This window comes from Lepus europaeus, chromosome 15 (assembly GCF_033115175.1).
Source record: "Lepus europaeus isolate LE1 chromosome 15, mLepTim1.pri, whole genome shotgun sequence".
In the NCBI taxonomy this organism is placed as follows: Eukaryota; Metazoa; Chordata; class Mammalia; order Lagomorpha; family Leporidae; genus Lepus; species Lepus europaeus.
Window position 1 is genome coordinate 83,155,800 of NC_084841.1, and position 10,655 is coordinate 83,166,454.

A 10,655-nucleotide genomic window follows, 5' to 3' on the forward strand; every position below is an offset into this window, starting at 1 on the left:
TGGGGACGCTGCCAGCCCCATAAAGGCCTCCCCCTTAGTGCAGATGGGTGATGCTGCTTGTCACCACCAAGCAGGGACCAGGTGTCTATGAAATTATGAATGTGTTAGAAGGAAACATTGTGGGTGTAAGTGGCTGTGAGTTTGGTGAGTTCATTAAGGGATGCTGTTTGGAAAACAGCCATTAAAATTGTTTCAGTTTGGCATAAACAGACTCAAACAATGAAGATTGGTAAGACCTTATTTCAAATGCATGAAGGAATTTTTTTAGAGGAAATCAAATTTAAATGAACAATATTTATTTCCGTTAGATTAGGAACTAAGGAAATTAGCCCACATGTTAAGCAGACCACAGAAATCTAGAATGTGAATCCCCTGTCTATTCCCCTCTCAATACTGCTCAGTGCTTTTAATGGGAAAGCTTGCTGACCATGACCTCGTCACCAGTTTCCAGCCCACCTGGTCTTGTCCCAGCTCCTCAGTGCGATGGCTCCTTCAGGTCATGTTTCCTAACTTCTCCTAAATCAAGCCTCTCATTCTTCTTCACTTCTTAGCTTGAATGTCACCTCTTCAGGGAAGTCTTCCCTGACTACCTGACTCTGCCTTGCCTCCAAGGTCTTCCTTTTTTATTTTCAGCCTAAGTTTCCTATATTTTATGTTTCCTTCTTTGTTAATTTCATTACTCTTTTGTATTTTATTTTTTTTGTCTGTCTTCCTTACCAAGTTATAGAATCTATGAGAGAAGATTTTGTTGGTTTTCCTTACTACCAAATTTAGAGTATTTAATGAGAACCTAGTTAGAGTAGATACTCAACATATATCAATAAAGAAAAATACGTTACTCAGACATAAATTTCCAATGTTGAAAGAATTCAGAGGACCCAGGTTCTGAAATTTCTTTGGTTGGATGCATTCAAATCAGGCACATGATTTGAGGAAGCAACTAGAACACAAATAGTATTCTTCTATCATTATTATCATTACTAAACCTAACCTTATCATTACTAAACCTCTGTGAGCTGGTTTTAAAAAAAAATTCTACATTGAATCCATAGGATCTGTTACAATAATCAACTTATGGTCCAGAATGAAACTGTGTCTACCCGTTTCCTGTGTCCTAACTCCTTAGTTCCTGGAACACTGAAAAATAAGAAGAATCATTGGTGAAAAGCACCCCATCTAGGTCCTAATTTCGCTCAGATATTCTTTGCTCCATGTGACAGAAATGGGCCATACAGTGACAAAGAGACAGGGTTCTTGATGTCCCAGAGCTTAGTCTCACTGGCGCTTTCTTTTTAAGCTTTTTTTTTGTTTGTCTAAGAGCATCGACCTGAGGCATAAACATCTCTATCAATGTCTGTAATCATTTCCTGAGCAATATCTCTTTGCATTTCTGGTCCGTTTTCACTTCAACTTTTGTTTTCCAGTGTTTAATATCTTGTTCCAATGCTGCATGTACAGTAAAAAAAAACATTTAATTGAAAGTTAAGATTTGGGAAAAAGTAGATTTTCAAAGAAAGAAAAATTTCTCATTACTGACTTTTTTTTAAATTAGAGAATTAGATAATTAGTTCTGTGACATTATTCTGTGATAAGAAAATGATTCTAGTGCAAAATCATTATATGAATCTCTTCTCACACATTGGTACAAAACATCACATTTTAAACAACAGAACAATAGTGAAATAAAAGTCACTTCATTTTTTAAATGGAAGGCCTAAAATGAGGCAGATGTCCCATAAATGAAATCTGACAATACCATAACATTTAAGTAGCCCATTAGTAATTTTTTATCCCTTATATTTGAAAATAGAATACACTACTGGCACTGCGGCTCACTAGGCTAATCCTCCGCCTGTGGCACCGGTACCCCGGGTTCTAGTCCCGGTCAGGGCGCCATTTCTGTCCTAGTTGCTCCTCTTCCAGTCCAGCTCTCTGCTGTGGCCTGGGAAGGCAGTGGAGGATGGCCCAAGTGCTGGGGCTCTGCACCCACATGGGAGACCAGGAGGAAGCACCTGGCTCCTGGCTTCAGATGGGTGCAGCGCCGGCCATAGCATCCATTAGGGGAGTGAACCAACGGAAGTAAGACCTTTCTCTCTGTCTCTCTCTCTCTCTCTCTCACTGTCTAATTCTGCCTGTCAAAAAAAATAAATAAAAATAAATGAAAATAGAATACACTGATTATATAACTATAAGCATAACATATCTTAATTACTTAAAACTCTCTGAACTTTTGAAATATGAAATTCATTTTCATTTGGAAACAATGCCATCATTTATTTATTTATAATAACATTGTGTTGGCTTTTCATGTTTTTTTTTCTGCTTCTTTCCACATGTAGCTTATGTTCAATGTAGTATGAATATTATCTGCTAGAGTGCCTTGTTTTCCCTCGTGTTTGCGATTTTTAGTCTCTGGTGATTTTTCCTTTAGTATAAATAAAATCTTAAATAAAAACATGAGATTCTTCTATACCTGAAGCATATGAACTTAAACATGAATCTTGTCACACTAATTTTGCTCTTGGAGACTTTCCATTTATGTGGTTTTTTTCTAGTAAGGTTGAAAAAATATTCCAGGAAACTTCAAAATTTTCATGATAAGTGTGTATTATGAAAAAAAAAAGTTATGTATGGATTCCAAAATTTTTTTGTTTCCTACTCCAGAAAAAACCTACACACCTCATACTAATTTTTAGAACATTTCTGAATAGGAACTAGGTAGAGGCACTCAGAAGGATTAGACATCAGTTTGAGGAAAGTCCCTAACAGAGTAACAAGAACTCTGCTAAGACTTCTGCCAAAATTGAAGGAAGAACAAATGTCAATTTTATGGTGAAACCTTGGTAGAAGCATGGTGAAATCGTTGATGCTTTATTACAAGTCGATGGACACAATGCCTCAGAGAAATCAGTGTTTTACAAATGGGTACCTCATTTTAACAAAGGATGTGATAATGTTGCAGATGCAGCCTGTGACCCTCCACAGCACTTTGCAAGGAAAAAATTTTATTCATTCTGTAATTGAAGGGGAGTGATCATCAATGGCAGACGCAATAGCCAGCCCCACAGGCCTTGCAACTGCTTCAACTGGCACAATTCTATCCGAAGAATTAAAGTGGGGGAACACTTCTGCTCGATGAGTGCTCAAACTGCTGTGCCTGGATTAACTGCAGACAAGACAGAGATTTCAATGGACGTGTTAAACAAGTGGGGTCGGCCGGCGTCGTGGCTCAACAGGCTAATCCTCCACCTTGTGGCGCCGGCACACCGGGTTCTAGTCCCAGTTGGGGCGCCGGATTCTGTCCTGGTTGCCCCTCTTCCAGGCCAGCTCTCTGCTATGGCCCGGGAAGGCAGTGGAGGATGGCCCAAGTCCTTGGGCCCTGCACCCGCATGGGAGACCAGGAGAAGCACCTGGCTCCTGGCTTCAGATCAGCGAGATGCGCCGGCCACAGCGGCCATTGGAGGGTGAACCAAAAGCAAAAAGGAAGACCTTTCTCTCTGTCTCTCTCTCTCACTATCCACTCTGCCTGTCAAAAACAAAAACAAAAACAAAAAAACAAGTGGGGTCAAGACCCTGAAGCCTTTAGTCCGAGAATTATAACTGGGGATGAAGTATGGATTGACCAGTATGATCCTGAAGGCAAGGCACGGCCAAAGCAATGGCTACCGAGAGGGGGAAGAGGCCCAGCTGAGGAAAGACAGACTGGCCGAGAACAAAGGTTACGGCAACAGTTTTTTGGGGGATGCTCACGTAATTAACTGTTGACTTTCTGGAGAGTGAAAGAACAGTAACACTTGCTTACTAGGGGTGTGTTTTGAGAAAGTTAGCCAAAGCTTTAGGAGGAAAACACCAGGGAAAGCTTCTCCAGAACCTCTCTCAGCCACAACAATGCTCTTGCTCTTTCACCTCATCAAAGAAGAACAATTTTGGGAGAGTTTAGGTGGAAAATCATTAGGCATCCACCTCAACGTGCATCATTTGACTCCTTCTGATTTCTTATACTGGAAACACCCTTTAAAGGGCATCAAATTCTCTGGGAGTGAAATTGACACTTTGAGATGTGATGATTTTGAACAACCCTTGTCTTGACTGTTGAGGAACAGTGGTTGTTGTTGTTGTTTTCATACTATTTGTTGAATTCTTTACTTAGTGCATGTAGTGCATGGTTAATCTTATGAGTATGAAATTAACTGAAAATGGATCTTGGTAGAATATAATAGGAATAGCAGAGGGAGGAGGACGAAGCATGGGAGGGTGGGTAGGTTGGGAAGAATCACTATGTTCCTAAATTTGTTTATATGAAATGCATGAAGTTTTTATTCCTTAAATAAAGTTTAAAAAGCATAAAAAACCCAAAATGAGTGAAAAAAAAATAAAGGACATCGTGTTTTCTCCTGTCGATCATGTTAACAAGACTGCTGACATAGTTATTCTTTGCTGATGGACTACATTGTTGGTATCATTACAGAAGTTTCTTGAACTTGATAGAGCTTATTTTGAGAATAAATTTTATTGTTTTTATTTTTATCTTTCATTCTATTTTTTTCATGCACTTTCTGAAGCCCCTAGTTGAGTTCTTGGATAGATCTGTTTTATGCATGAGAGACAGACAATGTTTTAGCTATCCACTTCTACATACTTGGTTTTGTTCCTAATAATTTTATCTCAGAATTGTATGTAGTACTTTTATTCATATCTCATGTGAATTATGCCAAATATCATCTAAATAAAACTTCATGAAACACTCTCCATAATGACCCTTTGGAACTAAGCAAATTATTTTTGCTTTGCTTGTTTTTGTTTGTGCATGAACAGCAGAAGCAGTCCATATCCAGAGTTTTTTGACGATGTGAATATATTTAATGATACTGAATAGTACACTTAAGAACATCATGAAGATTATAAAAATTACAAAGCAATAGAAAAAAGAAGACGAAAGGAAAAGAAGAAAAATCACTAGAAAGGTGGAATGATTTCTTGCTACAAAATAGTAAAAAAAATTTATGAAAAATCAAAAAATGAAAACAACAACAAAATTCAGCATATTCCAAAGAAATGTCAGCATTGCCTCAGGAAGCAAAAAAATAAGGAAAAACAAAGCTAATAATAAAAATAGCAAGCAAGACAACTCTAATTATTTAATTATAGAATTTAGAATAATGCTCTAACTACATTATTCTGAGCAGCTATCAAGACAGTAGCAATTATTTAACCACAGTGTCCAGAATCACATTATTATAGTATTTCAGTGATGTTGGAAGTTTACAATACATAAAGTGTTAGAAAAAAATAAGAGCTTTTCTCTCCTATGGATTTGATGGGAGAATAACAAATTTGTAGTTTAAAAAGAAAGGAGAAAGTTATTAGAGTGAGAAAAGGTGAGATTTTATTGCATGATAGTTCTTGGTTCCTCTTCTCTTTGTAGGAACATTAATGCCATAGCAAGGAAAATCTTTGAAAAAGATAAGAGCAATTAAGTAGAAAATTAGCAACAATTTTTGAAAGATAGTTTGAGTGCCATCAAACTAAACAAATTTCCCTATTCTACATTAAATGTGGTTTTAAAAATTTTATATTTGGAAATATTTTCAGACTTAAACACATATGAAAAGAATATAGAGTTTCTTTATCAACCTTCTACATATGTTTACATCTTGTATAACCAATTATCAAAGCCAGGAAATTATTATTATTATTTTTAATGGGTTTAATTTAGTTTTTTTTGTGTGTGAAAACTCTATGTTGTTTCCATAGTTGGAGCTACAATCCTCTATCTGAGAGACTTGGGGGTGGGTCTTTAGAGGGTACTCAGTGAATTTCTGGACGCAGTCTCTCCCAGGAGGGTAGGGGTCAGAAAGTCTTAGGTCTTGGATGGCATCACAGGTGGCCTTACTCAAGTTGCCCAGGATGGCAGTGCAGCCCCTGGCCAACAGCCTCAGCAGCAGCCTCCTGTGCACAAAGCCCAGACCGCGCCAGTGCCTCTGATGGCAAGGAGGAGGGTGTGCACTGCCACAGAGCCCCAGCGGCCTGTCACCTCACAAGGGATGAGGCTTGCCATCTTGCTCCCTCAGTAGGCCCTCCATACTGACCTGGATGATGGCCCCTCTGATGGCAGAGGTTGCCTTCTTGAAGGACTTCACATCAGGCTGACATGGCCATTGCCATCCCTGATGGTCCTGAAGCCTTGAACCTGGTTAGCTGACCAGTGTGGTTATGCTTTTGCACAAGCAGGATGCTTAAAACCACATCATTGAAGGATGCCCCCAGGAAAAAGTCGATGACCTCAGACTCCTAAATGAGCAGGAAGAAGAGACAAATCACCAGAGATGTGATCTTCCTGTCGTTAACCAGGCAGCCCAGTTAGGTGAGGGGGAGCCACCCCTTCTCCTCAGCCTTCCCCTGGAGCTCCAAGACCTTCACCCTGGCCCCAGGCCCTGCAGCCAATGCCTCTGTGCATGGCCTCTTGACAGTATAGGCTATCCTCCACCATTTGATGTTCTCCCAGAGAAGCAGCTGAGAAACTATTAATAACCTGTTACTTTTAACGTATCAACAGGTCTCCTTCAAATTTCTCTAATTATCTCACTAGTGTTCTTTATCTGGCCCTGGTCCAACCGAGTTTCCCCAAAATGGGGTTGATTGTCCTGTCTGCCAAGTCTTGAGAGAAGTGATTCTGTGTCTGTCTTAGGACTTCATATCTGAAGATTCTTTTTCTTAATCCACATAATGTTCCAGGCTTGTATTGTATTTTTGCTACCCCAGCCCTGGTTGCTTTCTTTGGAGAATAGTATTTAGAAACCAAACTCTAGGAGCAATATGTGTTCATTGCTACTGAGTAATCTATTCTAGGCGCTCTTGGTGAACAGAACTAGGAAAGATATATTCATGTAAGCACATACATACATACATACATACACATCATACATATAATTATATATTACATAGATAAAATAAATTTATACTGATACATTCAGTTCTAATCTGAAACCACTAGGTCCTTTCTAATATTCTCTCTTAAAAATTTCTATTAATGTAAAGAGAACAGATTTCATGTATTTCATAGATACAATTATAAGAAGATAATCATACTTCCCTCCCTTCCTTCTTTTCCCAATTCCTCCTCTTTTCTTTCTTTTTTCCCTTTAATTTCTGCAATAACACACTTTTTTTTTTGACAGGCAGAGTTAGACAGTGAGAGAGAGAGAGAGAAAGGTCTTCCTTCTGTTTGTTCACCACCCAAATGGCCACTACAGCTGGTGCACTGTGCCGATCTGAAGCCAGGAGCCAGGTGCTTCCTCCTGGTCTCCCATGGGGTGCAGGGCCCAAGCACTTGGGCCATCCTCCACTGCCTTCCCGGGCCATAGCAGAGAGCTGGACTGGAAGAGGAGCAACCGGGACAGAAATGGCGCCCCGACCAGAACTAGAACCCGGGGTACTGGCGCCGCAGGTGGAGGATTAGCCTAGTGAGCTATGGCGCCAGCCATAAAACACACTTTCAATTTATAATCACAGGCTCAATGCACCACTAACCATAATGTTCAACAAGTAAAAAGCAGAAAGACCACTGTTCTACAGGAATACAGACAAGGGCTATAAACAATAGGCATCATAAGATGTCAGTGTCTGTCTTATTCATTGTTTCATTTTGCATTCTATATTAACTACCACATATCAGAGAAAACATATGGTATTTGTCTTTTTGGGGACTGACTTATTTCACTAAGTGGAATGGTCTCAAGTTACATCTATTTTGTTACAAAAGACAGGATTTCATTATTTTTTTATGGCTCAGTAGTCTCCTCTTTTACTTTCCTAATAAAGCTTTTCTGACAATACAGACTTGTCTCTCATTACTCACAATATATTTACTTATTTTCTAAATCCTAATATACACACGAGATAGTTTTACAATCGTTAGTCTATATCCCTCTGTGAAACAAATTTATTACTAAGAGTGCGTGCAGTATTTGTCTTTGCTGTGACAGTAGGAAGTGAAAATACTGTTTCTACAGATACTTAAGTTAGTTATCCCAACTCAAATATATTTAACAAGTTATTTCATATCAAATAGGAAAATTGCATTCTTAGGGAGAAAAACAATGTGAATAATGATCATTTATATGTGAAAACCGAGTGAATATACTCAAGAGGTTGGGCTGTCGGAGCCAATACTTCTTTGATTTTTGTCTTTGGTGGTTAAATTTTTTGCTGCAACTGGAGTGGAACTGAAACCAGGATTTGGAAACTCAATCCAGACTCTCACACGGCAGGAATTAGATTAAATTACATGAGCCATCAGGGCTGCCTCTCAGAACCTGCATTGGTGGGCAAGGAAAGTCAGAAACCAGAGGCAGGATTTGAACTCAGTTCCTCTGATGTAAGTCAGGCATCTTAACTGCTAGGCTGAATGGCTACTCTCTATGTATTTATTTTTAACTTGTGCTTTGTTTTGCTTATAAAATGGTAAATGCCCATCACGTAAAATTGATAAAAAAAATATAGAAGCTAGTGAAAATCATTCTTTGTGTCACCGTCTAGGGATTGCTGCTGTTAAAATTTCTATGTATGTCCTGCACTTTTACTTATGGCTTTGTGAATGGTTATATGCAGTTTTAAATCCTGGCCTTTTCACTTCTTGTCACATTATAAGCCTTTTCCTTGTTACTAAATATTTTTCAAAAATCTTGATTTTCAGTAGCTGAATATTATTCCATCAAATTCCATAATTTGTCTAGCTATTCACCTAATAGCTTAATGGGGATTTGAACAGTTTCCCACATGGCAAGTAGGAACAGTAATCATTTTATTTCTATTATAGCCAGTATTGCTATTTTACAAGGAGTTGTAGTCATTTTTCTGCATGGCTCATTTCTTTTTCTCTTTTATATTCAATTCTGTACTTTGTATCTCAAAATCATTATGTAAAGCTACATACTGGAGATATGCTGTTCAGTAGCAGAATGTCCACAAGCAAAAGCAAACAAGACACCTTGGCTTTTCAGGTTGACAATTTCAACATGAGAAGGGAATGGAGCCAAAGTTACTTGAGAACTTGGTATGTGCCGAGTAGGAACCATTATTACTTTGCATAAACCATTACTGTACATGACTCATTTCAAGAACTGCTTCATTTATGGAGGCCACGGGCTTCCTTTATCTGCTTCACCACTGTACTTACATAGTGCCCTGAATGTAGCGGCTGCTCAACAAATGTTTTATGAATACGCCAAAGAAGAGGTTAGCTAATCTGGGTACGTGAACTTCAAAGTTTTGAGACTAAAACCTGCATTCTTTCTTACCATGATCAGGACGGATATGTCATTGTAAATGAAACAGGAGGAAAGCTATGTTCACAGATAGCAATGAGGTGTATAGAGAGGGAGGGAGGGGCAGGGAAGTATAGGAGAGAGGAAGGGAGGACGGAAGAAAGGAAAGGAGGCAGAGAGGAAGAGGAGATGCCAAGAACAGAACTGACTTCTTAGCCTTCCCAGTCATTCACTTGTTCATGAACTCATCACATCCTGCATCTCCAGCTTTGTCAATTATTATTTCTCTTACTTTTCATATACATTTCAAATTTGAAAATGTTCTGTTGCAACTTTATGTTTATGATTCTGGTTCTTTTGAGGAAATATGTGTTGCCCAACTTCTTCATTCATCACAGTTTCCCAAGACTTGATTTTAACCCAATTAAAAAAATTAAATTTCAAAATATCTGAGTAAAGAGGTTGCTTTATATATATATATATATTTTAATTTATTTGAAAGGTAGACACACAGAGATAAAGATAGAGGTCTCCATTTACTGGTTCACTCACCAAATGCTCTCTACAGCTGGGGCCAGGACAAGACCAGGAGCTGGGAACTCAGCCAGGGTCTCGCATGTGGGTGGCCGGGACCCAAGTACTTCCCAGCATCTCCATTAACAGGAACCTGGAAGTAAGGGTGGAGACAGGGCTTATGCTGCGGCATTCCAACATGAGGCGCAGGCATTCCAAGTGGCTTTTTAACTGCTATGCCGAAGGCCTGCCCTGTAAAATCCTCAGCTATGTAACTTCCAGTTTGATTGGCGTCTTCTCTCTCTGCCTCTCCTTCTCTTTCTCCTGCTCCACCTCTGTTCCTTCTCCATTTTCTTCCTCCTCACTTCAGGTCCAGCTCTGACTTTCACAGCTTTTGGTGTGTTCGAGAGCACTTCAGAAAGTTTGGGAAGGCCTCTGCCACGTGTTTGTTTTGTGAGCATGACGGTGGTCGGTCGACCTCTGTGAGTTCATTTTCTTTGAATAGATTCAGTCTGGCTGCGAGTTGATACCCTGGCTCCTCTCCATTCTGCGCCTCTTTTCCTTAGATGCGGTGCCCCGTGTGAGGCGGCACCAGTCTGCCCTCTTTTCCTGATATTTTGGTTAGAGGGGAGCAAGGGATTGGCATCTTGCCCAAACCAGCCACTCCTGCGTTCTCTGGGAAAGAGCTGGGATCCCCACCCTTCCTCCTAACTTCTCCTTTCTGAACTCCTTCCCCTTCTTACTGTCTCTGCCCACTCCTTACCTTCTCTTTCCTACAATCTCATTTTCCCTTCTGACCCAGACGGCTCTGGGAGATGCCTTTCCAGAACATTTTCTCACTCCCACTTGCACTTCCCATTTCCCAATGAATTCACA

The 10,655-nt window shown here is 39.6% G+C and overlaps 1 pseudogene; it reads right to left on the reverse strand.

The window, feature by feature from the left end:
- Positions 1-5,797: 5,797 nt before the first annotated feature.
- LOC133774333 (small ribosomal subunit protein uS5-like) lies at positions 5,798-10,240 on the reverse strand (annotated as a pseudogene).
- Between the last annotated feature and the right edge of the window lie 415 nt (positions 10,241-10,655).